The 27,152-nt window shown below is 41.0% G+C and overlaps 1 protein-coding gene and 1 long non-coding RNA gene across 2 annotated transcripts in view; one reads left to right on the top strand and one right to left on the bottom strand.

Moving 5' to 3' along the window:
* The window catches only part of LOC112155998, a 48,330-nt gene extending 26,148 nt beyond the window's left edge, over positions 1–22,182 (top strand). The window contains exons 2-3 of the long non-coding RNA XR_002920894.2: positions 10,248–10,435; positions 20,331–22,182. This is a non-coding gene — a long non-coding RNA (uncharacterized LOC112155998). The remainder of the gene's footprint in view (positions 1–10,247; positions 10,436–20,330) is intronic.
* chst11 (carbohydrate (chondroitin 4) sulfotransferase 11) overlaps positions 1–27,152 on the bottom strand; it is an 80,348-nt gene that overhangs the window by 23,145 nt on the left and 30,051 nt on the right. The gene's annotated exons all lie outside the window — the stretch shown is intronic.

The raw sequence follows: 27,152 nt of genomic DNA, 5'->3' as shown, positions 1-27,152 counted from the left end.
AGAGACTATGCCATCAGAGGCTGTGGCTTCAAAGCTGTAGCGTCAGAGGCTTTAATGTTAAAGCCGCGCTGTCAGAGGTTGTGCCATAAGGGGCCGCGCCTTAAAGGGCCGTGCAGTACGGGGCCGCGCCATAGGGGGCCGTACTGTAAATGGCCGTGCGATAGGGGGCCTGGCCGGTGCCGTAAGGGGACCTGTTGTAAAGGGCTGTGACATAATGGGCTGTACCTTAAGGGGCCGCGCCATAAAGGGCCGTGCCGTAAGGGGACGCACCATAGGGAGCCATGCTGTAAATGGCAATGCCGTAAGGGGCTACGCCATAAGGGGCCGGCCGTAAGGGGCTGTGCCGTAAGGCGCCGTGCCGTACATTGCTGTGCCATAAGGGACAGCGCCGTAAGGGGCCGGGCCATTAAGGGCCGTGCTGTAGGGGGCCATGCCCGTGCCATAAGGGGTCCTACCGTAGGAGGCCATGCTGTAAGTGGCCTTGCCATAAGGGGCTTTACCGCAGAGGGCCATGCCCGTGCCATAAGGGGCTGTACTGTAGGGGGGGCCATGCCATAGAAGGCTGCCGTAAGTGGTCGTACCATAACGGGCCTTGTCGAAGGGGGCTGTGCTTTAAATGTCTGTGCTGTAAGTGGCCATTCCACAGGAGGCCGTGATGGGATTTGCTGTGAGGGGTTGAGCCGAAGAGGGTCGTATCGTAGGGGGGCGTTTTGTAAAGGGACGTACCATATGGAGCCGTTTCGTATAAGAGATCGTGATGTCAGATGCCATAATGTCAAACCCTAAGAGGCCATGTTGCAAGAGGACTGGCATCAGAGGTTGTGGCATCAAAGGCTGGGATGTCAGAGGCCATAGCATTAACGCCGTGGATGAACTGTTAGAGGATTGTCATAATAGGCGTCATTAGTGGCGTCAGAATCCCTGGTGTCAAAGCCGTTACAGCTGATGTGCACAACCTCAGTTTAATGAGTGTCAAATGTGTATTTCTGTTTCATCTGAATTTATGGTTGAAATGACTGAAGCTTTTTTTATGTCTTAAGTCCTACAGAGAAGAAAAACACCAAAATCCCAGAAGACATTTGGTTCATTTATTAGTAGTTCTTCTCTATTGTGGAGTTTATGTAGAGGTCCAGCCTGAGATTTCCCTTTGAGAAGTCTCTCTCAAAGATGCAAAAATGTAATAATGTAGGAATAAAATAAAGAGAATGAAACCAGTAAAAGACTTCAACATTTAAAGGTAAGCTTGGTCGCTCACAATGTCCCTGTTTTAGAACAGTGAACCCCTTTGTTGGCCTAAACCTGATCCCCTCCCAGAACCCCGGAGAGCCCACTGACAGCTTGTTAGTGTAACACGCCGCAGCACAGCTGTGACCTTCACCAGACCAGGACAGAGAAAAGTCACTGATCCATCTAAATCAGGACAAACATTTGTATTTAGAAATAGAAAATATGATAATCAACCAATAAACTACATAAAACTCACTAGCAGACAGAGAAAGTTATGCAAATTTACATTCAGATAAAAAGAAGAGCATTGGATCTTCAAGGTGAGGATTGCTATGGCAACAAGTACATAAGCTAACACAAGCCAAGCAACAACTAAAATCAATACATGAGGTTTATTTATACCCAAAGTTTGATCTTAAAGACTTTGGTTCTAACAGAATCTTCTCCAGCTCTGTCACACATGAGACAGAGGCTGTAGTCACGCCGTGACCCTGTCTGAGGCCTGTCTGCTAACTTCAACCGGCTCTGACTAACTCCTGAAACACAGTCTGCCCACTCCGTCTGCAGACACATCAACACCTGCGCATGAAACTGCTGCCCCTCCATTCACCTGCACAGAATCCTCCACCCCTGCAGCGCCGACAGTCACTATCAGTGTGCACGTTTTGTTTTTACCCACAGTGCTTTTTGTTAACACTAAACACTTTTAAAGGAAAAGTTTGGCACGTTTGGTTGTGTGAGAAACACTGTCACCAGAATTTCACAGCAGGTGTTTGTTGCTTTCAGAGAAAAAAAGCAGGAAAAATGTGGGAAATTAGGGATGGGCGATATATCAGTGACAGTATTGATATTTGCATCGTTTTGAAATGATGGTGTTAAATGTTCGCCAAAAGTCTCCCATAAATATCAAACTCCATGCTTGCAATGAACGTTCCACGGACACAAGTCTGCCTCCATGAACGCTCTTGTATCTCTGTGCGCTCGTGGAACCACTACTAAGTATTATTGCGCTCGTGATAGTAGTCCTGTGCTCCTGAAGGACTATCCCTCTGCTCGTGGAAGCATTCCTGCGCACGTGTAACAAATCCTGCGAGTTTGTGTGAAAAAACATACCCAAAAACCAGAAATGTGACCATGTGTGCGATTGGGCTTCTTTGGTGTAGGCCCCGCCCCGTTAACGTTGCTGCTATAGAAAAAAAGTTAAGTTTCACTTAATTGTCCGCAAAAGTTGCCAGATAAATGATCACGACAACGCCACACAAACTACTTTTGGGTGACCAGAATCATCTTAAAATATTGAATTTAATTGTCCCTTATCTGTTGGTTCCATTTTCGATCAAATACTTTAATGGGAACACTAAAAAAATGATTGTTTTTTTTCCATAGCAGTTTAGAAAATGCTAATTAAATACATTTTTTTATTTTTCCCGTTTATTTTACTTTGAAAAAACGAATGATACACGGTGTCAGTATTGCCCCCCCAGCAACGGTAAAGGGGCGGGGACTACAGCAAAGTGGCCCAATCACACACCGGTTGACATTTCCGGTTTTTGGGTATGTTTTTTTACACAAACTCACAAGAGTTGTTAAACGGGATAGTCCTTCACAAGCACACGACTACTTTAACGAGCCCAATAATACTTAGTAGTGGTTCCACGAGCGCACAGGGATACAGGAGTGCTCATAAAGGCAGAATTGTGCCAGTGGAACGTTCATTGCAAGCATGGAGTTTGATTTAGACTTTTGGCAGAAATTTAACGCCATAAACAAAATCCACTGATATTGTTCTGACTATTTTCAGATGAGCTTTATCGTTGACGTGGTACCTGTTCCTATTAGATCCTTGGCAATGGAAAGCTTATGATTTAAATGGTCTGAATGTTTTAATTAAAGTTTAAGTTTTTAAATCTAAATTTGGTGTAATTGTCGACACTTAATAGTGGTATCAGCAAATATCGACTCTCGGCAACAGTTAGGAAATATCGCCCACCCCTACTAGAGCATATCATTAACTTTTACGTTTTTTTCTCCAAAGGAAAGACCTTACTGAGCAGACACGCTTTCACTGCTTTTACATGTCGGTTAAGATCAAAGACGATCCTCAACTGGATTGTGTTGATTTCCAGTGACCCAGCAGGAGCCGGGGTTTTGGTTGTTGTGGTTTGCGTCACAAAAACACTGTTGTGTGAATCTGTAGTCACAACATAGGCTGTAGCGTGACGCCACATCGCTGCAGGAGGAGCTACAAGGGAGTCCCTGATCAAGTGAAGCTTTAAAGTTCATTTTTGTTCAACATCCCATCCTTCAGACTCTGGTTCGGCTTGAACATCTGTCGCCATCCATCAGTGGAGGATTATGAGTCGCTGAAGGAGGATTAATTTGTGGCTAATCTTAACGTTGCAGTGGGGGAGCCTGCAGATGCTTTCCCTCCACAAACACACACGCTGATAAGATCGGAAGCAACATGCGCTTTCATTGTGTGACTTTGTTTACGTCTGAGTCGGCTTGGTTATCCTGCAGGAGGGCTTAACAGGGATCTGAATGAACAATGCCAGCGCAGCAGCAGAGAAGCAGAGATGCAGGTGATTAGCTGTGTTGGCACAACTTCATTAAAGGAAACTCAATAAGAACTCGAGGAAGTGATTTTCTCAGACTACGAATCCAATCAGCCCCCCAGTGATGACGGGCTCCGTTCATCTCGTCTTAGTTGGACCGCCAGCTCTAATCCCTCTAATGATGATTGCTAACATGACGATAAGACAGAAGCGCTTAGCGCCTTCACCTCAGCAGCGTCCAGATGACTCTTACGCTACTGTCAGTTTACATCCAAATAACTTTGTAGAATCTTGAATGACAGCAAGAAATGTCAGTTTTCTCCAGTGTAAAAAACAGAATAGAATTATCATCAAACTTAAGAAAATGTCACGTTATATTTCTAAAGGAAGAAGACATCACGCAGTCAATTCCTACAAGTTACTTCTAGTTATATTTATGAGTATTTCAGGTGTTTTTAAGGGCATGCATGTCAAAATTTACATCATCCATCCTGTTCCGCTTATCCTGGACCGGGTTCAGCTCGTTGGTGCTTAACAATTTGTTTTCCAAATTTATTTACAATTAAAATAATCTGGATTAAAAAAAATTAAGTGGCTGTGCTGTAGGAGGCCGTTTTGTAAAGGGACGTACCGTATGCAGCTGTGCCATTAGAGACCGTGATATCAGATGCTATAATGTCAAAGCGTAAATAGCCGTGCCGAAAGTGGAAGTGCCGTAAGGGGCCATGCCATAAGTAGCCGTGCAGACGGGGGCCGTGCCATAAGTAGCCGTACCATAAGGGCCGTGCCATAAGTAGCCGTGCCTTAAGGGCCGTGCCATAAGTAGCCGTGCCTTAAGGGCCGTGCCATAAGTAGCCGAGCCATAAGTAGCAATACCGTAAGGGCCGTGCCATAAGTAGCTGTATCGTAAGGGCCGTTCCATAAGTAGCCGTGCCATAAGTAGCCGTGCTGTAAGGGCCGTGCCGTAAGGGCCGTGCCATAAGTAGCCGTGCCATAAGTAGTGGTGCTATAAGTAGCCGTGCAATACGGGCCGTGCCGTAAGGGGCCGTACCATAAGTAGCCGTGCCGTAAGGGCTGTATCGTAAGGGGCCGTGCCATAAGTAGCCGTACCGTAAGGATCGTGCCATAAGTAGCCGTGCCATAAGGGGCTGTGCCATAAGTAGCCATGCCATAAGGGCCGTGCCATAAGTAGCCGTGCCATAAGTAGCCGTGCTGTAAGGGCCGTGCCGTAAGGGCCGTGCCATAAGTAGCCGTGCCGTAAGGGGCCGTACCGTAAGTAGCCGTGCCGTAAGTAGCCGTGCCGTAAGGGCCGTGCCAGAAGTTGCCGTGCCGTAAGGGCCGTGCCGTAAGGGCCGTGCCATAAGTGGCCGTGCCGTAAGGGCCGTGCCATAAGGGCTGTGCCATAAGGGCCGTGCCATAAGTGGCCGTGCCATAAGTAGCCGTGCCATAAGTAGCCGTATCATAAGGGGCAGTACCATAAGTAGCCGTATCATAAGGGGCAGTACCATAAGTAGCCGTGCCGTAAGGGTCGTACCATAAGTAGTAGGCCCGTTAGAGGCCACGCGGTAAAAAAATGTTTTTGACATGAAATGTGAAACTGAGAAATTTCAAGCAGCCAATTTAAAAAAAAATCATAATTCAAAACTTTTTTAAAAGGGTTTTAAAGAATTATTTCCATAAATTTAGGACCCCCCCAAAAAAATCAATAAAAAATTAATTGTTCACAGACACTGATTTTTACCTAAATATACATTGTCAATTCATCAAATTCAAGAATTTAGTTTATTTTAAATTCCTTCTTTTAATAAATGAATTACAAATTATTTAAATATAAAATGTTTCCTGTTGATAAACATTCCACATTACAGTAAATCACTTTCAAATATTTTCTAAATTAAACCAACTAGTCTTAGAATGGACAAAATAACCTATTTTTTGACTTACAAACTAAATAAAATTGTGAAACGTATGATATGATAAAAGTTTGATATTCTCTCATAGAGCTTCTGAAAGCTGTTTTAAATGATAGTGAAGTTTAAACTTTTTCTCATGACTGAATCTGTGCAGCAGAACAATCCACTGAGCCGCCCGTCTCCACAAAGCTGCTTCAGGCTGAGTCACAGCTGCTCATTCACTGACTAACTCGCGGTTCCATCAACTGAAAAGGGAAAGAATTCACAGGCAGTACGGTGTGACTGTGAGCCAGCCGCTCAGATGCTCACTTCAGTTTCTGCGGCTCCTCTATGACAGCAGCGTGCGGCACAAAGCGCGCGTCAGCACGGAAACTTTGTGTGGGAAAATAACGAATACGGCTTCCATCCCAGACACTAAGACAACGTCTGCAACATTTAAAAGTTTAGCTCAGGAACAAACTCTTCACTGAGTTCTCAGTTTAACAGCTCAACTCTAAGAGTAAAATGAATATTTAAGAAAAAGTTATATAAACTGATTTAATGGAACCAGCCAGCACGTCACAAAAACGACTTTGGGACACCTAAAACGACAAAAAATGACGCAGAGGGGACCTGGAAAAAATGTTTCTTTAAATTTTGACTGTATCTGCTGTAAATCTAAGTAATCTTACATCTGTCCCCATGTTGTTTTGTATTTATTCTCATTATGATTCAATGGAAATCGCATAAAAAAAACATAAAAATATATTTATAGGCAGTTAATTGTAAAGTCAAATGAACAACAACAACACAGTAAATAAGCTCAGTGTGCTCATATCAAAGTACATCCTCAAAAGCTTCAGTGAAATTGAAAGGAAGTCCTATCCAAAAACTGCTAGCTAACCGATTATGACGGACGTGATTTTCAAGCTGAAGCAGGAGAGTCAAACTCAATCGCACAAGGGGCCAAAATCCAAAACACACCTTCGGTCGCAGGTCAAACTGGATAAATATTTATTAAACACTCTAAAACTAATGGAATTTTAAAACGTTAATACCGTAACTTTTTAACATAATTATGACCTAGATTTATAGCATTAGCTGCAATAATGCTAGTGGGAATGCTGCAAGCTGAATTTGGTCACTGGAATTTTTTATAGCTAAGATGCTGAAATTAGCCAGCTAAATTATTAGCTAAACTCCAAATTAGGCTAAAAAAACTTAAAAAAAAAAAAAAAACCTAGGTTAGTCAAGACAGCTAGCATGTATCTGAATAAATAGCTTGGCTTCAAAGTAACCTAAAGAAGTCTAAATTAGCCAAAATAGCTAGCATGTAGCTGAAATATCAGCTAAACTCCAAAATAGCCTAAAAAAATCGTATTAAATGTCGAAATAATCCAAAAAGCTAGCAGAATGGCAATTTTTATAATAGATTTTTTTTTATGAATGTTGAATAATAAATAGGCAGCCATATTATTCCAGAATAAATCAACCTAAACCTTAACATCCTGCTTTTTTCAGCTGTTCCTGCGTATTAGCTGAATCATAAGATTCAAGATTGCCGTTATAATACGTATCCCAATACAAAGCCAGATTTCTAGATTTATGTTTTCTATCTTTTTACTTTTTATTTATTTATTTATTCATTTATTTATTCATTTATTCTGTCATGGTGTGGCAATATGTCGATGTGTGTTTGTGTGTGTGTGTGGAGGGGTGGGGCTTGTGGGAATTGTCTTTTGTTTTTAAAATTTTATTATGTTTTATGTAAAGCACTTTTGGTGAAATAATTTTTTTTAAAGTGCTACACAAATAAAGTTTGATTTGATTTGATTTGATTTTGATATGTCTCATGATACGATATGTATCCTGATATATCACAAGACTGTACTAGAACTATTTTTCTGTTTTTTTTAGTTTAGTTTTTTTGTTTCATTGTAATAAAACAGTAAAATTTATTATATTTAATGATCACAACACAAAGCACTGCACTTGTATCTCATATACAAGTTATATATAGAACTTGCTTTTACCTACAAATTCATGGTGAAGTAAACTTTTCATTGCAACAACGTTGGGCTTTTTCTCATAAAAATCACTTTGATTCATCAGGTTGAATTGCTGTGAAGTTCAGCAGAACTGTGACCCGCTTTGCTAACAACGTTTTGATGGAGGCTCCGTTCGTTCGTATCTGAGTCGCTACGAAGCCTAAAATTCACGTTTATAAATGTTACTGGCAGCGGAGTTTGGGTTTGTTACGCATCTCAAGTAAAAACTAAGTCATAACAACTAAAGACTGACAGAACATTTAACAGATCCTGTTGTTTTGGTTGCGATGTAGAGCTGCCCAAAGAGACTAAGTGCTGCCAACTAGTGGTCGGGGGTTTAAGTGGAAAACAAATAATTATCTAAATGTCACTGTGTCAACTTTTGCAAGTATTGACAAACATAATATCGCCATATTTCGCCAAATCGATTTTTCGCTACACCCTTAGCAGCAAGTAAACAAGGATGTTTGGGAGACAAACGAGATTTTAAGGACCAGAATTGAAGGCTTCTGTCCTGGCTCGTGCCACGGGAAAAGGATCTGAAGCAGCAGACTGTCTGAAGAAGAAGAAAAGCTGCTAAAACCATCCAGTCAACGTCTAGACAAGCAAATTCTTGACAGGATGCAGAGGACACGAACTCACTGAACCTCCTCACACATGCCCTGTGGCACTCTCCATGCTCTGAACACCACGCCCCCGTTAAAAGTTTAAATGGAAGCAAACTGAGTGGAGAAAAGCGACGAGCCGAGATCAGACGGACGAAAAGCTATAGCTGTCATAATCAGAGAGGATGCTGGGAGGCTGAACAGACAGACCACTCTGAGGCGTGAAATGATGCCGTCCTCCCCGGTGATCTCTGTCTCCAGGGTGTGATGCATAAAACATTACAGAGGTAGTCTCAGCAGACCAGGGAGTAAGTAATTCATGAGATTTTGGGGGATTCCTTCGAGGGGATATGAAGCTGTAATAACAAAAAGATGAAGGGGCGGCTTCAAAAGAACCAAAAAACAACAATTTACACCTCCTGTAGATTCAAAAACTGAGAGGAAATCTCTAGAGGATGTAAATACTTGCTTCAAAGAGACTTTGATGCTTCCCTGACAACTTTCCAAATATCGATTTGATATGAAATATTTATGACAACTTCGTTTCAATGAGTAAATCTATTTTTGCTGGATCTACCTTGAAGTTAACATTCTGTTTGAGTCGTTTTTATGAACAGTTTTAGGACGCTAAGCTGTTAATGTACATTTGATTGATTAGGTGTTTGATTCATTGAGTGATTGATTGAATTCCCCTGCTTTATATGTCTGCTAACAACATATATTGACGCTGAAGGTAGTGAAGGAACAAAAGCGTGTTTTGTGCACTGACTGTATTTGAGAACTGGACCTAGTGAGTGTGACATACCAATTAAAAAAAAATAAAAAATTCCAGCTTCAACCAAATGAAGTCATTTCAGAAGCCTTTTTTTTAATGATCTGTACGCCGCCATGTTGGAGCCAGACGTCATAAGAAGTCAACGTTTATATAGCAACCAATCAGGAGTGAGCTTGTTGGAAGTCCCCACCCCCTCCTACTTAAAGGCAGGCTTCGGAAAATCTGTCAATCAAATGTAGGCACCACCCCATATTCACAGAGATGTCTGATCGGACAGTTTAAAATTTGAACAACAGAAAGAAATATGAAAATTAATTATCAAGAATACATTAAAAATGTAGTAGAGCAAGAATGGTCATTCTGTTAAATAAAATGACTGAATAATCTATGTTCATTTTTTGAAGGCTATCCAACACATTTAATACATAAACTTCATTGAAACACTAAATATAGAAATTTAAAAAGAGATTCATAACAGAAACTGAATCAAAAGATAGGGCTGGGTTGATAAAATCTGAATCGATTTAAGCTTAATACATCAATAATTAATCCATGAAACGTCAATCTAACGTTAAATGCTAAAGTCTGCTAGCTTGATGCTAACGTTTAATGGAATTTCCCATAGGACGGCTAAGGCTAACGCTTGGTCGACCTAAACACATTGCTGAATAAATAAACTCCTTTATAAACTTACAAATAGGAATTTTCCACTCTTTTAAGGAAATGTTTTTTAAAGTAACCATTTGTGGTCTAAAGCAAAGTTTTCTGCTTATCCCCTACTTATTCTTTTTTAAAAAAAAATTACTGCTATAGTGCAAGCTCCACCTAGTGGCCAGACTGAAACACCCTCCAGAAGAATCAGAACAATTGTTGGAGATTCTCTGTTTGAGAATCCATGTAACAATGTATGATATTAACAATACATCTTACAGTATGTGAACTGTATCAGATTATTATAAATATATTCAAAACACATATAGATTTCTAAACCAATGTCTCTAAATATGTAAGCTCAAAATTGAATTGAATCCAATTGAGTGGATCGAAAAAAAAATCTGAATTGAATCGATCCAGGCTCTGGTGAAGTCTGGAAATTACTACTTATACCCAGCCCTATAAAAAGTTGAATCTTTTTGTCTTTTCAGATCAGAAATAATTTAACAAGCAGAGAAAAAGGCAACGTGAAGCGGTTCTTAAGAAGATTTCTCATTTCCACATGAACAGAAGGAGCAGCTTCAGCTCTGCCTGTGGCTGTGAGCTCAGGAGATGAAGAGGAAAGTGGTGCTGCAGGCCAGGAGGAAACCTCTGTGCCATAAGAGGCAGCATCCGCCAGGTAAATCCCCCACCAGCGAGAGCCAGCTGCATTTAGTGAGGCTCCTAACTTCAACTTAGGGACAAAAGCTCTCTCATCCTGATTGAGTAAGAAATATATTAAAAAGAAACATATGGAATAGGCTGGCATGATTAATCGCAAATGTCGTAAACTGCGATAAATGATTAGCTTAATTGTTAGCACGCATGCTAAAACAATCTTACGGCAGCTTGAAGTATTCAACGAATCAAATAGTTCCTGTCATGCATTTGACCAATCGGATGGCTCCTATTAAGTGTGGATTTCATCCATATGGCAACCACTTTCTCCAATCAGGAGACTGAGTAATAGATGTTTATTTCTAAATAGAAGTCTATGGGATCTTGGCTTCTTGGAACCAGCTGGTGCTTCCAATTTGGAACGCCAGGGGGAGTGGTCACTCAGTCCGGTTTTCATGTATGGTTGCGATCATGGAGTTCAAATAGGAAACAGCAGCTTTTCTCTGAGACTGCTACTGAAGTCTTTCCCTTTTGGCTTCTTGTCCAAACAAACCAGAACACAAACTGACCAAACTGCTCCTGTGTCTTAAATTCATTTGATCAGCATGCCCTGCCGTCACGACACACCCGTCAATCCTTATTTATAAATTCCTCTCCCAGGTTTGGCTTCTTTAATCCTCACATTGTGACTTGTCTTCATTTATAGAAAGGGGAAGTAACAATTACATTTAAAAGTGTATTTCTGTCATCTTTGATTTCAATTTGAGAGGCGGATCTTTGCATTATAAACCTGTCAAACATCTGACCAGATGGGACTGCTTCACTCGCTACAGGCCGTTTGGCACAGCAGTGTGAGAAGAACCACAAAAGAAAAAACAAAGAGCGGGGAAGCAAAATGAGAAAAATTCCTAGAATAGAAACATTTTGCAGAAAAAAACAGTGATGATGAAAAAAGCCTCTGAAGATCTTCTCGTCTGATCACGCACAGAGGGTGGAAGACACTGAATCCAAAGAGAATTATGTTGTTTTCTTTCAGATAAATACTGATTACATCATTTTGTTTAAAATGTTTCAATCCAATAACAACACAGATCTAAATTCTTACTTTTACCACAGTTATATAAAAATGAACAAATGCAACCAACACAACCTGAAAAAATAGAACCTCTGAGGGGTTCCTGCTTGGTTTATCTTTCATTTTTAAGGAGTTTTTTCTCTTCTCCCAGAGGCGTTCTCAATTTTTAAAATGCAGTGGTAGAGCGGCTTTAAAAAAAGAAGGTATTTGTCCCAGTGGACCGTGAACTCTGTCTTTTAGTCAATGAGAGGCTGGTTTCAGAGGGGGCAACAGAAACAAACCTGCCCTCACTAAAAATGGAGGACCCAGGTATCCGTCCCTCTCAAACCCAACCACCAAGAAGGCTGTGGAGAGACCCCCAGCAAAAGGAGGAAATGACTTTCTTTCAATGACACAAAACCACTAAGACTTTGTCTACTAATCCTGATCTCAGAGGTCACCTCATCTCCCTCTCGTACTGCTGCATTTGAGATCTTAGGAAAGCCTCAGAGAAAGGGTCAAACATCTTCAAATACAATCTAATGATCAGCAGATTTCCATCTCCAGCTCTCATCTTCCACCGGTTCACCATTGGTTTTATATATCTCATGATTTACTGCACAATTCATAGCCAGATCAGTTTGGAGAGTTAGTATGAAGTTTGGCTAAGAAATGTTGAGTGACGGACAAAAGGTACAAAGATTTCTCTTCTGATAATCGTTGCAATAGAGGAGTCTACATGCAAGGACCATAGAACTCTGCATTCAGAGAAAAATGACCTGTTTCCAGCCTGTTGTAGCTTCCCTACATGACACAGGTTAACACAAGAACACCATCATGATCAAGAAGAGCTCTTAACCCTGCTCCGATCTTCAACTGAACAGTGTAATAAAAAGTGACCATAAAAATGTTTTATTGGCTATTGAGGGTCCTAACAATTACACAGATTAATGAGCAAATAAAATGAACACCCAGACCCTTGCTTTCTTTAATCTTGACACATAGTTAAAGTTTCTAGAGCTTCCAGAAAGTAAAGAAACTCAGAAAATAAAGATTTGAGAAGTGGAGAGTGTTGGAAGAACTGTTACCAGGGCAAGCAGCAGACGACCTACCTGCTACTTTGTGCATCAGACTATTTTAGGAGTAGGATAGAGGCCTTATGACTGAATACTAAAAAAAAAAACTTGAATGAACTCATCAGTACTGAAGTCTTGGACTCAGACATGCAGACACATGAATGAATTTATGCTTTCTACAGCTGTCTTAGTAAAATGTCATGGTTCCTGATGACAAGTATTACATGAAAATAACCTGAAACTCATCCACTACAGTACCAGGCCTTCACTCGTCTGCTTAAGGGAAAGTTTTAGAAAATTAATTCACTGCTTCATTAACTGCACTGCTCCACGGCTCAAACCAAAGATGTTTTTCTCCATCGTGCTCAGACAGCCATTAACCGGCTCTGGAGGGTATGTCCCTGATAGACAGAAGGATGAAAAAGATCAAAGTCTTCCTAAATAAAGGGGAACATCTTATGAATGATTTATGATTGTTTGACTCCAACAACAGGGACAAGACGGGCCACTGCTACTCCTTCTGATCTGCTACATGTTACGATACAACCGAAAAACTGCAAGAAATCTTTTAATTTTATGTCCGGTGAGCTCATAAATGTAATAAAACAATATCTGCTAATGAAAGTAGAAGAGATTAAAAAAGTGGCAACAGAAAAATACATTTTTCTAGCCTTTTTCAAAGGAGGTTCCAGTTCTGACCCCAGCTGTTACAGGCCTATATCTATCCTGCCAGGCCTGGCTAAAGCCTTAGAGAGGTTGATTCTACGTACAGTAAAACAACTTCATTGACTCCAACAACATCCTGTCAGATCTGCAGTCAGAGTTCAGAACTGGATAGGATTTTATCACGGCAACCCTGGAAATCCCTAATGACTTCATTATCTCCATGGACAATAAACAGGTCTGCATTCATAGATCTGGTCACGGCTCAGTTATCTTGCAAAGACTCTCCAGCATCAGCCTGTCTAGAAGTTGCATGAATTGGTCTGCTAGCTACCTCAGTAACCGTGCACAACCAGTGAAGTCAGAAATGTTAGACCCTCTCATCATCTCACAGGGTGTGCCTCAAGGTTTCATCTTGGGCCCACCCTTGTTCTCCATATATACAAATGATGTGGCCAAGGCTGTCTTGGATACATCTCTACGTCGATGATACCATCATTTACTCATCTGGCCCTTTACTTCACTCTGCTGAATTCACCTCCAACTCAGCCTCACTTTTGTCAAGAAGTCTTTCCATGAACTTTTATCTGTATCTCAACTCCAAGAGGACTAAATGCTTGTTATTCCCCTGGAACAATAGTGTCACCTGTCCCTACAAGATCACCAGCGTAACTGCTCAGAACTGGAGTTTGTCAGCTTCAGTTTTTCCGGGTTTTACCTTTGCTGGGCTTTTGTGCCAAGTCATCATTGTAAATGAGAATTTGTTCTCAACTGATCCTCCTGGTCATTCAAGGAGCAAAACAAAACATCAGACAGACCTGTAGAAACAGACATGGATGGAGAGGATGCTCCTGCTGAAGAATTAGAAACTCTAAAAGCAATGCATTCTCATTCCCAAGTTGTCAAATTTTGACGCATGGTTAAGAACCCTCTGTGTCAAAAACAGCTGTTTTGGGTATACCCAACACTTCATTTTGACATCCTGGCTGTTGGACTTAAAACAAGTTTCCCCCTACTCCTGCCCGCAAACTGGTACCAGGACATGGGCCGCACCGGTATCCTAACCTTAACCCTATACCAAACGCAGATCGGTACTGGGTGTGGATCAGTACTAGGTGTGGATTGGTACTGGACGTGGATTTGTATTGGTACCAGATGCTGATCAGTAGCGGTTTCGGATCCATTACCAGTTCCGGACGCGGTATCAGACGCGGACCAGGCAATGGTTCGACAAATAGGTCAAGGTCCCGAGGTTTGATGACTGGACCACTAATTCAATCAGAACAGCCAGCATGAAAAAAATGAGTTGGGGACACCCAAAATGTCAAAAAGTGATGTGGAGGGGTCATTAACCATGCATCAATATTTGGGAATGAGAATGTGTTGCTAGAAGAGCAGGCTGTAAACTTCTTTGAAATAAGTTCATGAGCATGGAGGCCAATTCTATGGAAGGTGTGACAGCTAAACCTTCTGCAATTATCCCATTAAAGAACAGAACACAGTAGATTGAGCTGCTGACACAGGCTAGAAGAACTGAGGTGTTTTCAAATGAACATGTGAATAAAAAAATGCAGAATTTGCATTTTCTCAAGAGACAAAATCAGGTGGACCATCTTCTGTCCGCAATAGAGCTGGCACAAAGTCTCTCAAACAACACAGTGGCTCTTCTATGGGTCTATGCAGCACCACGCGCAAAGGACAAACAGCACAATCTACATGAAGTTCAAAACTGTTCAGTGTATTTTGCGTCTCTTCATAGACTGTTCAACATTTCATCAAGTTGTCACTTTAAAACTAGAGTCTTAGGAAAAAAAAAAAAGGAAACTAGTAGCAGAACCCTGTAAATCTTTTCCAGAATCCTGCTGCCCAATAGATGACAATGATGGATAATGCCTGAGAACTGCAGCCTAGTAAGATAAATAAAACTGGTCTCAGCTTCCTTCATAATAATTTTAACCAATGACAAAATTATCCTTGGCTTTCCTCTGTCAACCAGTTAGAGGAATGTGCCATGTGTCACTCATCAACTCTTATGAGTAAAAGATCCACTCTGTCATCTGGTGTTTAATATGCTTTCACAGAACTATGCCAGCACCAGAACAACCAGCAGCAGTGGAACTTGATGAAAAACTACTGCAAAACCAAAAAGTCATTTTTTTTTAAAAACTAAATATGGTCTTGGACACCTCCTTTGAGAGGTGTTCCGGGCATGTCCAACTGTGCTGAGGCCCCAGGGAGACCCAGGACATGCTGGAGAGACTACGTGTCTCGGCTAGCCCGGGAGCGCCTCGGGGTCCCCCAGAGGAGCTGGAGGAAGTGGCCAGGGAGAAGGAAGTCTGGGCATCTTTGCTTATACTGCTTCCCCCACAACCCGGTCCTGGATGAATGGAAGAAGATGGAGCTGCCTGTGCAACAGCTTGAAGAGCAACTTTGTAGGTTCTGGTACTGATTAAGCTCAAATAGGAACTTAGTGAAAGAAATGATTCTGATTTTGTCAGTGCTGTTTTATTTGATCTTTTTTCCCATGAAAACCAAGTATAACTCAGTTGTTGTTTTAAGCTTCATTATTACGTTGGTCCTAATTAAATTTAATGTCATTTTTCAATGACATTTCTGTTGCCTTTCTCTCATTTCTGAAATAGAACTTTTTAAAAAAAAAATAGAGATAAAAATATATTTTCTGGGCTACTTCCCAGCCAGCAAGACCAAAATGGGCAGAAAATGTGAGCCCCGAATGGGTTTGTCCGCAGTTTCTGTGGTGGCCCCACCTGTGTTTGCTCACATTGGTTTAAGTGGTCACTCGGTGGGTTAGCTCAATATACCAGCCAGCCTCCCGGTGGACAGTGGAGCGCGTTAGCTCGCTAAGCAGAGCTCTCTAGCTCGCTACAGCAGACTGTGTTAGCTCGATACAGTTTAGCTCGATAGCTTGCTACAGCAGAGCTCTCTAGCTCGCTACAGCAGACTGTGTTAGCTCGATACAGTGGAGCTTGCTAGCTGGCTACACTGAAGCTCGCTAGCTCAGTACACTGGAGCTCACTACAGCAGAGCTCGCTAGCTTGCTACAGCAGAGTTTGCTAGCTCGATACAGTTTAGCTCGATAGCTTGCTACAGCAGAGCTTGCTAGCTTGCTACAGCAGAGCTCGCTAGCTTGCTACAGCAGAGCTTGCTAGCTCGATACAGTTTAGCTCGATAGCTTGTTACATGAAAGCTAGCTAGCTCCATATAGCAGAGCTAGCTAGCTTGATCCAGCAGAGCTTGCTAGCTCAATACAGTGGAGCTCACTAGCTCTATACAACAAACCTTGCTAGCTCACAACCGCGGAGGCTGGCTAGTGTAGCGAGCCAACACACAGAGTGCCCACTTAAGCCGATGTGGGCAAACACAGGTGTGGCCACCTCAGAAACTGTAGACAAACCCAATCGGGAATCAGGGAAGCAGATCAGTGGCCTCTGACCTTCCACTGTGTCTTTGTGCGATTTGTTACCCACCCTTATTGAAGCTGTTTTTGTCCCAGTGGGTCCAGATCTGAACTTGGAGATGTTCTGACTATTTATAAAGGAGGTTCTGTGGTTGGTTTTAGCACCAAAACTAAAAAGAGAACTCCTAGAACTGAGGCTGTCCATCATGGACCTTGAAATCAGATAATATTATGGGGGTGTCAAATCAGCATTACATTCAAAGTCCTATTAACTGCCACACAGTATTTTTTACGGTTTAAAATGACTGAAATAAAGAGACAAAACCAATCTAACTCGTTTATAAAGCAGAGATGGTTCACTGACACTCTAAATAATTAACATATTTACATCAGTCAGCTGAACACAGAAAGTATACGTAGTTTTTTCTGCTTTCCTCACTAATGTTCTGATTTGCGCTGACCAAGTTCATATGCAGCTGCAAACGATATTCCACAGCCACAGCTGCATGGTGAAGATTTCGCTTCGTAGTGTGCAATAATTCATCAAAATACCCAGATAAGGTGTAACGACTGCCTGAAGTGTTTCTCAATACAAGATTTCTACATCATCTTCATCAATTGTCCTGTAAGTGTTAAAACACACTCGTTTAGATTTAATGAGTCCGTGCTCAGTTCTCCACATTTCCAAGCTCAGCAAACACTGACAGACTTTCTGCATTAAAGAATGGTGCTGCTGTATTTATGAGCACCGGCTTTCACCACAGGCTGCTGCTCATAAATCGTCTCGCACCACACAACTTAAAGCCATGTGCCACACAGGAAGCTAATGAGACTGTCATGGCTTCAGCATTTTACACTGCGCTGTATTGTGAAGACAGCTGTCTGCGGTGGAAGAAATAACACCCAAATCTACACTGTAAAAAATCAAACATTGGATCAATTAACATTTAAAATGCTTAATTTTCATCAAATTAATAATTTGGGTTGATGGTTTATTCAACTCAAAAATTTAACTTGATAGAAATTCATATTTTTAAATGTAACAAATTAGAGCTTTTGGTAATTGATCCGATGTTTCTTTTTTTACAGTGATTCATTGAATTCATTTGTATGTACCAGTATATATTCCACATGTTTTCTGTTTATCTTAACTATATTCAGGAGACAAATAAGAAAGGAATTCATCCTCATCAGATCCTACAAGACTTTTCTGACACCCGTAACACTCAGAGGTTGACAGAAAAGGACATCAATCCATCTATTTTGAAACCTGCTTAATCCCTTTAGGGGTCACAGGAACCGGTCCCAGCAGCACATTCTCTTTCCCAACTCGTCATATATTGACGTTTGGTTAAGGCCCCCTCCACGTCATTTTTTGACGTTTTGGGCGTCCCGGACTCGTCGTTTTTTGAAGTACTGGCTGTTCCCATTAAATCACGGGTCCCTAAACCTCTGGGCCACAAACAGGAACTGGTCCAGTACCGAGACACAGAGCGCACAGGAACCTTAACCCCGGTACCAGTTTGCGTCTGGTAGAGCGTCTGGTACTGGTTTGGGTCCAGATCCGGTACTGTGTCTGTACCACGTCCAATAACGGGTTCAATGCATCGTCCTGTGCCAGGTTAAGGTACCTGTACCAGATTTGGGTACCGGTACCGAGCGATTTTCGAGGACCAGTCCGCATCTAGTACCACGTCCCGAGAGTTGCAGACCGTTAGTTTTTAAGAACAGCCAGCACGTCAAAAAAACCACTAGTTGGGGACACCCAAAACATCAAAAAGTGATGCACATGGGTCCTTAAACAAACGTAAGCATGTGACGAGTTGGGAGTGAGAATATTTTGTTAAATCAGTGGTCCAGGCTGCGAACAGTACCCTGTCCAATACCCTGTCCAGTACCGGGACGCGGAGCACACCACTACCCTAACCCAGTGCCCATACCCTAACCAGCTACCATTTCACGTCCGGTACCTCGTCTGGTACCAGTTTGGGTTCAGGTCTGGTACCACGCCTAGTACCTCTTTCAGTGCCAGGTTAGGGTACCGGTACCCAAACCTAATATCTTAACCCAGTGCTGGTACCCTAACCCTTTGCTGATACCAGTTTGTGTCCGTACACCGTCCAGTACCGTGTCTGGTACTGGTTAGTGTCCTGGTACCTAAATTGGGTATGTCAAAAAGTGACGCAGAGGGGTCCTTAACCAAGCATCAATATGTGACAAGTTGGGAGTGAGAATGTGTTGTTAAATCACGGGCCCCCAACCTACAAACGGGAACCGGTCCAGTTCCAGGACGTGGAGCACACAAGTACACTAACCCAGTGGCGGTACCCTAACTCTAACCCGGAACCATCCGGTACCGTGTCGGGTACCATGTCTGGTACCACTTTGGGTTCGGGTCCTGTATCACGTCCTATTCTGCGTCCGGTGGTAAGTTAGGGTACCAGTACTAGGTTTGGGTACCAGACCTGTCTCAAGGGTCAGTCTGCGTCCAGTACCGCGTCCTGAGGGTTGCGGATCCTTGATTTTATGAACAGCCAGCATGTCAAAAAAATGACGAGTTGGGGAAACCCAAAACGTCAAAAAGTGACGCGCAGGGGTCTTTAACCAAACGTCAATATGTGACGAGTTAGGATGAGAATGTGTTGGTCTCAGCTCTTGTTGGGCAAAGGTAGGATGAACCCCAGACCAGGGGTATGAAACTCAATCGCACAATCCAAAACACACCTTTGGTCACGGGCTGAACAGAATAAACATTTATTGAACACGGTAAAAATACATTCTTAAAACTTTGAAATATTATTCCAGAATAAATTAATTTAAACATTAAATAACTATCGAAGTTTTACTCTCCATAAACATACATTTTGTCAGAATTATACAAGTTAGAAATAAGGGCAAGACAACATTGGGCCGTTAATAACAATAGAATAAAATGATCTGGAGGGCCGGATCCGGCCCCTGGGCTTGACTTTGACACAGATGACCTAGATGATTAACATATTTAGCATCTTTTTGAACCAGGACCTTCTTACTGTTGAGTGAGAGTGCTAAGCACTACACTAGAGTACAGGTCTACTCCTTAAGTTTGAGACATAATGATGTTTTCTTTTCCCAACAAAACAAAGTGGATAAAAGTGTTGACTGAAGCAGACAGACAGGTTGAGCAGCCATCTGCCACCATGTGCTGAGTTGAAAGGGAAAACAGAAACAGGCCGATCTCCCACTGCTGTGCTGAACTCCCTACACTGTTTTCCAGTTGCTCACGTGCATCAATATCTCTTACACATTCAAGATCACCGAATATAACAATTAAAGTAATACTGTCATGAAAAACGTTTTTGTTAGAATTCATCACCTCAAAGAGTAGCAAATGGAATAATTGAGAAAAATCTTTGGTTTGTAAAGCTCATTGTGCTTTCTAAAAACATACGAACTCTTCTCAGAGGCTGTCTAAAAGTATCTTACTTAAAATCTGTAAATTTGATCATATTCCCAATTCTGCCAACATAAGCCTCAATTCCACTGAGCGGCCCGGTATTGTACAGTAAGGAGTGGTACAGTCCAGTCATTCTGGCGAGCGTTTCCACTCAGTTAAGCCTCACTTACACTGAGCGGTTTGTTTAAGCTTTCATTTTGTTTTTGTTTTTTTTAATCTTGCCTCACTTTATTTAAATAAAGCCACTTTTCCATCTGTTTCCCTTTTCAGATCTTCCTACACTTCTCATAAACCCCCCCTCTCTGTTGGCGTGAGACCACAAGTCGCAACACGGAAACAAAAACCGAGTGACACCATCGCCCGTCAAACAGTCAACTTTTCATCAACATGGACGATTATTTTGGTGTCTGTAACCAGAGGTTTATGAAGTGACATTTTCAGACCAGCAGTTTACAAGTTTAAAACGGGGTGTGTCAGCAACTATTTCTGGAGAGCAGAGAGTCTCGGACTGGACCGCTGAAACGGGATCCGTTCAGCGGCGGGGAAAATGTGTAGGTGGAGTGAAGGGAGGCGATGACAGAAATAAAAATAAATAAATAAAAGAGAATTGAGAAAAAAAAATGAAAACAGGTTTTCCAAAACTGTCTACATCTGGTGGCATGTTATCATCTACTTTAAAATAACATTTCTAACTGAAGGCCTGTTGTTCTCTGGTGGAAGTAACCAAAGCGCTTGTTCTCTGAATAAAACTCAAATTCCTCAAGTATAGATTTAGGTTGTTATAATGACCATAAGTCACTCTTTCATTGTGAGCAGAGAGAAAACAGAGGGAGAGTAGTCTGACACAAACCATAGAAACCTAAAAATGTTCTTGTCCATTTCAAATCAGTAAATCAGTGATATTCTATGCATTCTTTGAACGTTTCTGCTGCCTCAACTTCATTAACTGTTCAATTCCTTAGAATAGAAACATTACTCTTGAAGATAATTGAAACATTTGTAAAGTCATAATTCTTTGTCATCTTGTACAACCTGGACATGGCTGAGCTTGAATTTTCTTTAGTTGGTGTTTGACCTGATTATTTCAGGAGTCAGAGATCTGGCTCCTCCTCTGGTAACCAGTGAAAGCCATCTCCAGAGTACTAAACTCACTACAACTCCCAGCAACCCTAGCGCACAGTCCCTGGAATGCCACTCACCTGACAGAGCCTCACTCAGTGCGAAGTATTGTTGAGCGTTTCTACCTGGACCTGATCCTCTGTTTCTGACCCTGATTATTCTGATTCCCTGCCGCCTGCCCTGACCCTAGCTTGGACTCCGACATCTTCTTGGTTGACCCCACACTGGTGATTGACCTGATTCAACTTTGTGGACTTTTAGCTGAACAAATAAACATGACAACGGATGTGAACAATTCTTTGACTTACAGCATTCAAATTTCTGCCACGGCACTAGCGCTCATCTTCATCTATCAAAGGAGACGTTGGCGTCTTATTCACGTGCTACGTGAGAGCGGCTACAGGTGAAGAGAATTTGGGAAATGGTGGATTTACAGAGGAGCTGTAACAATTCTGCATGACATGCTCAACTTCTGATGAGCTGTGTACCCAAAACAGCCTGTTCCTAAAAGCGTAGCAGGCCCTATCCAAGGGGTACCCAAATCCAGGCCTCGAGGGCCAATTTCCAAAATCCTGCCTTATCTTCTGCTGATTACCTGGATCAGGTGTGTTAGGCCAATAAGGAGCTTCAATGGCAGGTTGGTTAGAAAACATGTAGGACTCCGGCCTAGATTTGGGCACCACTGCCCTGTGTGGTTGTCGGCACGTGGCCCATTAATGATACAAATTAATTAATAATACAAAAAATGTGTTTCTATTGCAGTTCTGCAAAATGTGTCAATTTTGATACGTCTCAAAAAATCCCTTCTCCAAGTGCAAAAAACGTTTTTTCAATATATATGAATTTTTTTGAAATTGTTGTGTTTCGTTAAGCAAATTTATTATTGCAAATACATTTTGCAATAATTGCATTTTACAAAATGTAATGTCACTGGGTTTTTAGTGTATTTATGTCAATCAAATAAACTGAACTGAGTTTGAGTCTAAACCAGGTTTAAGCTTTATGAAGTAAATATGTACAGAAAATTTCACAGCTTTCTTATTATTGCTGGTATTTTCCTGCCACGTCTTACTATACATGTCACGTTTGCACAAATAGGCAGGAATAACGCGACGTCGAGGACGCTGACATCAAGGTGGAACCAAGATGAATTTCTGTTAAAGACTCACTCGCATGTATTAAATTTGCACAATATTCCAGGAAATAAAACATGTGGGAGTGACACATAGCTTCCCCATGATTCTCCTTGAGTTAGGAGGTAATACCTTCAATCCAAAGCTGGTGGTTTCCATCTAGAGGAGCACAATCCTCAACAGAGCAGAAATATTGTGCAAAACCTTCAAGCTTCCAGGCCACATATATGTCTACTTTTCGCTGGAAACAAAGATCTGATGGTGGAAAGATGTCAAAAAATGATGTATGGAATAGGGTTTCTTTGTTTTTAATTCACTAGGAGACAGCTAATTTACACATAATGTGATTTTTTTATTTTTTTATTTCACTGTGGTTGCACTATCCTGCTTTTACGTAAATCTCTGTGCATCTATCTCTATAACCACATGTTCATGTCGTGTTCTTGTAGCTTTTTCCTCATAACTGAGGACAAAAGAATTTAAGAACAGTATTTCTGAGTTTTTCTTTATCCAAATTGCGTTGGACCAGAAGCAGATGAAAACCAGATGTTTGAAAAGGCTCAGACTTTAACGTTTTTCTTCATTTTCCTCGTCTGAGCTGCCATCTGACTAAACTGTGCACCTGGATAGCTCTGGTGTTGCTCGCCATTTTTTTGCAACGCTAATGTTAGCTTGGGCTTGTGAGGCTAGTGGGAGAGAGTGTAAACAAAGGAATGCTGGGAAATTTCACGCAGACAGTCTTGCCTAGCCGAAAATAGCTCTGTAGAAAATATGTCTTAAAGACGACTTATTGATTTTAGCTCAAATTAAAAGACCTACAGACCTATAGCTGGAGTGGGACTTCAAAGTTTTACACATTCAGTCAATGGGTGATGAACTCCACAAAGAGCTTTGTAGAAAAAGGGTGCTACGTCTCTCTGTTGTTTCTCTCACAGAAATGAGATTTGTTTGAAAAACTACAGACATTTTTATGGGCTCATTTCTGCTCATTTACACACTCGTACTTTCAAATCTACTTAACAGCTTTCCTCCACAAACAGACCTCCTTCACCAGTATTGTATTCATGCTCATCTCTGGGGTGTGTCTCCTCAAATGAGGGGTTTTGTGGGAAAGCTAAGCCTCGGTTAATTCAACTGTGAGCCAGTTCAGGGCTGCAGCTGGCCTGTGGGACTAAAAATAGAGGGGGAGTTTAGATCTTTTGAGGGGAAAAAGGCAGAAGAAAGGAAGAAAGAGGTATCTTGAAGACTGAAACAGGCCGGGAGCCAACCGTTTGTTGGACAATCCTGAGCCCTCAGAAGACTGAAGACTTGTCTGCTACTTCTGTGCGATCAGTCTGAGCTCTTTGGCCCCAAAGTGAAAGGGTTCAGTAGATCACAGCAACACTGCGGTCAGCCTTCATGTACTGTAGCTCTGAGCAAACCTCTAGGTCCAAGATCAAGAGGTATTTATACTTCTCCAGATTTATGGACAACATCTGCGATGAGGTTCACGCAGAGACATCAAACAACAATGAAACATCAACAAACGAACCTGATCAAACGGAAACTTAGCTTAGTAGTTCGTCAAAGTAAAGATTACTTTGATCCTTTGTAACTGAATAAATAGGTGGATTAGATAGTGATCCAATTCACGAATCAATGATTCACAGATCAAACCAAAATTCTTACTATTTAATATATTATGTTTGGATGGTTTATATCAGGGCTGCCACGATCAGTCGACTAATCAACTATTAAAATAGTCGACGACTAATTTAATAGTTGATTAGTCATCACTTTATATTGTATGGGGTCGGACTGTAGTAAAGTTATAACGGCTTTCGGTTCGCTTTTTGGACTATCTTGCCATTTATTAACGTTTTTTAGGCTGTTTTGGAGTTTAGCTAATATTTCAGTTACATGCTAGCTTTTTTTACATCCAGTTTGCCCATGATCCGATTAGTCGACTAATCAGAGAAAATAATTGGAAATTAGTCAACTATTATAATAATCGTTTGTAGCAGCACTAGTTTATATATATACATTCTGCACAGATTTCCCATCCTAAAAGTTTAGTTGACTACAGTAGATAGATGACAAGAAGATAGTAAATGAAGACTGATCACAACCAGTGTATGCATGGATAAATATGACTGTAAAGCCCTTTGATCCTTATAGGCTCCTTGGACAAACATAAAATAAGTCATGGAGACGATGATAAACTATGTAGGTCTTTACATCCCTGTTGACTTGGAGACAATTGTTTGCTCAACGCTATCTCCAAAATAAACAGATTTTATAAGCAAAGCAAAACTTTGGTAAAAAGTTTGATCTTTTATGAGTTAAAAGGACATATTATCTTATGCTGTACAACATTGGTTAATAGATGCCCAGAGCTGCACTGAAATGATCCTGTTTGGCACAGAGCATCTTTTATAAAAGAAGTTATTTGAGCTTCTGTCACACATAAAAAAACACATTTTGAGAGATTTTGTTATATTTTTGCTTTTGTTTGAGCTAAAAAATAGACATAATCCATATTATTTAAAAAATATGTCATGAATGCAAATCATAATTTCTTAAAGGCTTAGGTGACTATACGGTTCCTTCTAAGTTTTGATCAGTAGAACCCGAGTCCAAATGGTTTTTACTGTTAAAGGTTGCCGACCCCTGATATAAGAATATATTATTTGCCAATTTTGGGTCACAAGGTTGCTGGAGCCTATCTCATCTACTTCTGGGTGAAAGCAGGATGCGCTCTGAACAGGTTGCCAGTCTATCCCAGGACAACACAATCACATACTGACACACACTCACACTCACTAGGCACAATTTAGCATCACCAATGAACCTATGACGACTCTGGAAGGAGCGCCCTGAAAAAAAAACATGCTAACTCCACACAGAAAACACAACCAGGATTTGTTAGGATCACAAATCATTGATCTGGGACTAGTCGTACTTGATTTTTGGGAAATCTTCATGGATATGCGACAGTTCGGATACTCGTTACAACACTATGAATCTCTGATGTCAAAGAATGTACAAAAGTTTCCCTCTTTCACTCAGAGGTAAACATACACAGTTTACTGTATCTGATTGTTGACAGGTCTGTATTGATTGTTTCTCTGTCCTGAAGGGCGATAGTTTCAGTCCAGTTCTTTTCAAAGTATATGAGCCATCACATACAGTATGTCAATTAATGTTGGAGATGTGTCTATTTCCAAATATAAATATAAATTATTTTAAAGAAAAAATACTATTACTCTCAAGTAATAGTAGTAGTAGTTGCAAAAACAAGAAAACAAGGAACAGGTAACTGTTGGCGGCTGTTCTGGTCCTTCAAGGGTCAGTAATCTACACGTGTTTCATCAACACTCGTGTTAAATTTGGCAAACAGATCTGTTGCAGCTTGATTTGACTTTTTCTGAATTTTCTTGACCTTGATGGCTACCCATGCTTTAATCAAGGACTGGTAAATCGAGGTCCTTCAGAGCCAGATTCCTGCTGTTATGTGTTAGGAGGTGATTCCTCACGTTGACTGACTGAATCAACAGCAGGTGGAGCGGGGACCGCTGGAGAACAGGCTCAGAGGGCCAGGTTTGGGAAGTCAGTTCAAGAGTTGATTATTATTTCTGTTTGGCTATTCTATGTTCCTGAGAATGTTTAAACGATAATGAGTATTTAGCCCATCGTGTCTTAAGAGTTTCATTTAATATACGTTTTTAGATTAAACACAGAAAATAAAATGTTTAAATTGTGATCTATGAAAGGATGTAGTGGTTCAGTTTCTCTAGATTTTTTTTAAATAAAAATAGTGGTAATAACATGTCAGCAACGTGAAATAAACCCAATAAAATCAGAATAAGACATAGGAGAGTCAACAGGAAGCTATAAAAATGTACCAAAGTCTGTCTGCATACATGTGTGTAAGACGGTCTTTAAAATACAGAAACAATACAAGTGTAAAGGAAAAGGTGTTGGCAATTATCAAATGTAATTTAGCGAGCTCCAATTAGCCTTTCTTGAGTCATATTACTAGCATCACTATTATTTAGTAAGAGTGTGTGTTGGCAAGAGTCTGGTGATACGATACGTATCGCGATACTCACGATATGTATCGCGATATATCCCAAGACTGTACTACTTTTCACTACTTTTTCCACTGCTTTAACCCAAGCAAATTCATGGTACTTTTCTTTTAGCAATTCAAGAAATATTTGTTTTTAAAGGGAACAGTTGACGTCCAATTTTCACAACAAAATATTTTTCAGTTTAGTAAAAACAAATAAAAATGCCTCAGCAAATAAGGTTTAAGCTGCTCAGAGAGGCTCACTGTGCTGTGCTGACAACTAGCGGTCGGGGTGTAAGTGGAAAACAAAAGTAAGACGCTGAAGGACGTCCATAAATAAATACTTAAATATGTTGGCATTTAAATCGAAATAAGTATCGCCAAATGAAGTATCACGATATATATCGCCACATTGATTTTTTTCGTATTATTTAGACTTAAAGTAGCAGTTCATTACATGAATGTGGCGATGATGACAAACAATTTATAAAATAAATATATTATAAAACCTGAAAAAGAAGTTGGACCAGTGGATTTTTTTCAAGACAAATTGACGTAGTTTCCTCAAACGTGTTTTCCCTATAGGACATAATTGTCCAAATGCTTTCTTGCTGCATTGGAATTTTTCCAGGTTGGTTGTAACACAATCATAAAACTCTCCAAAGAATGTTGTGACCGCTGATCTTTCTCTGTTTTTAACTTAATAGGAAAACAGACATTTTTCCTTATTTCCACATCATCTTTAAGACTTAGAACTCTTAAAACAGAATTGAGGAAAGGATATGTGTG

The sequence above is a fragment of the Oryzias melastigma genome, linkage group LG23 (genome assembly GCF_002922805.2).
Source record: "Oryzias melastigma strain HK-1 linkage group LG23, ASM292280v2, whole genome shotgun sequence".
In the NCBI taxonomy this organism is placed as follows: domain Eukaryota; kingdom Metazoa; phylum Chordata; class Actinopteri; order Beloniformes; family Adrianichthyidae; genus Oryzias; species Oryzias melastigma.
This window is presented reverse-complemented; position numbering and strand designations above follow the sequence as displayed.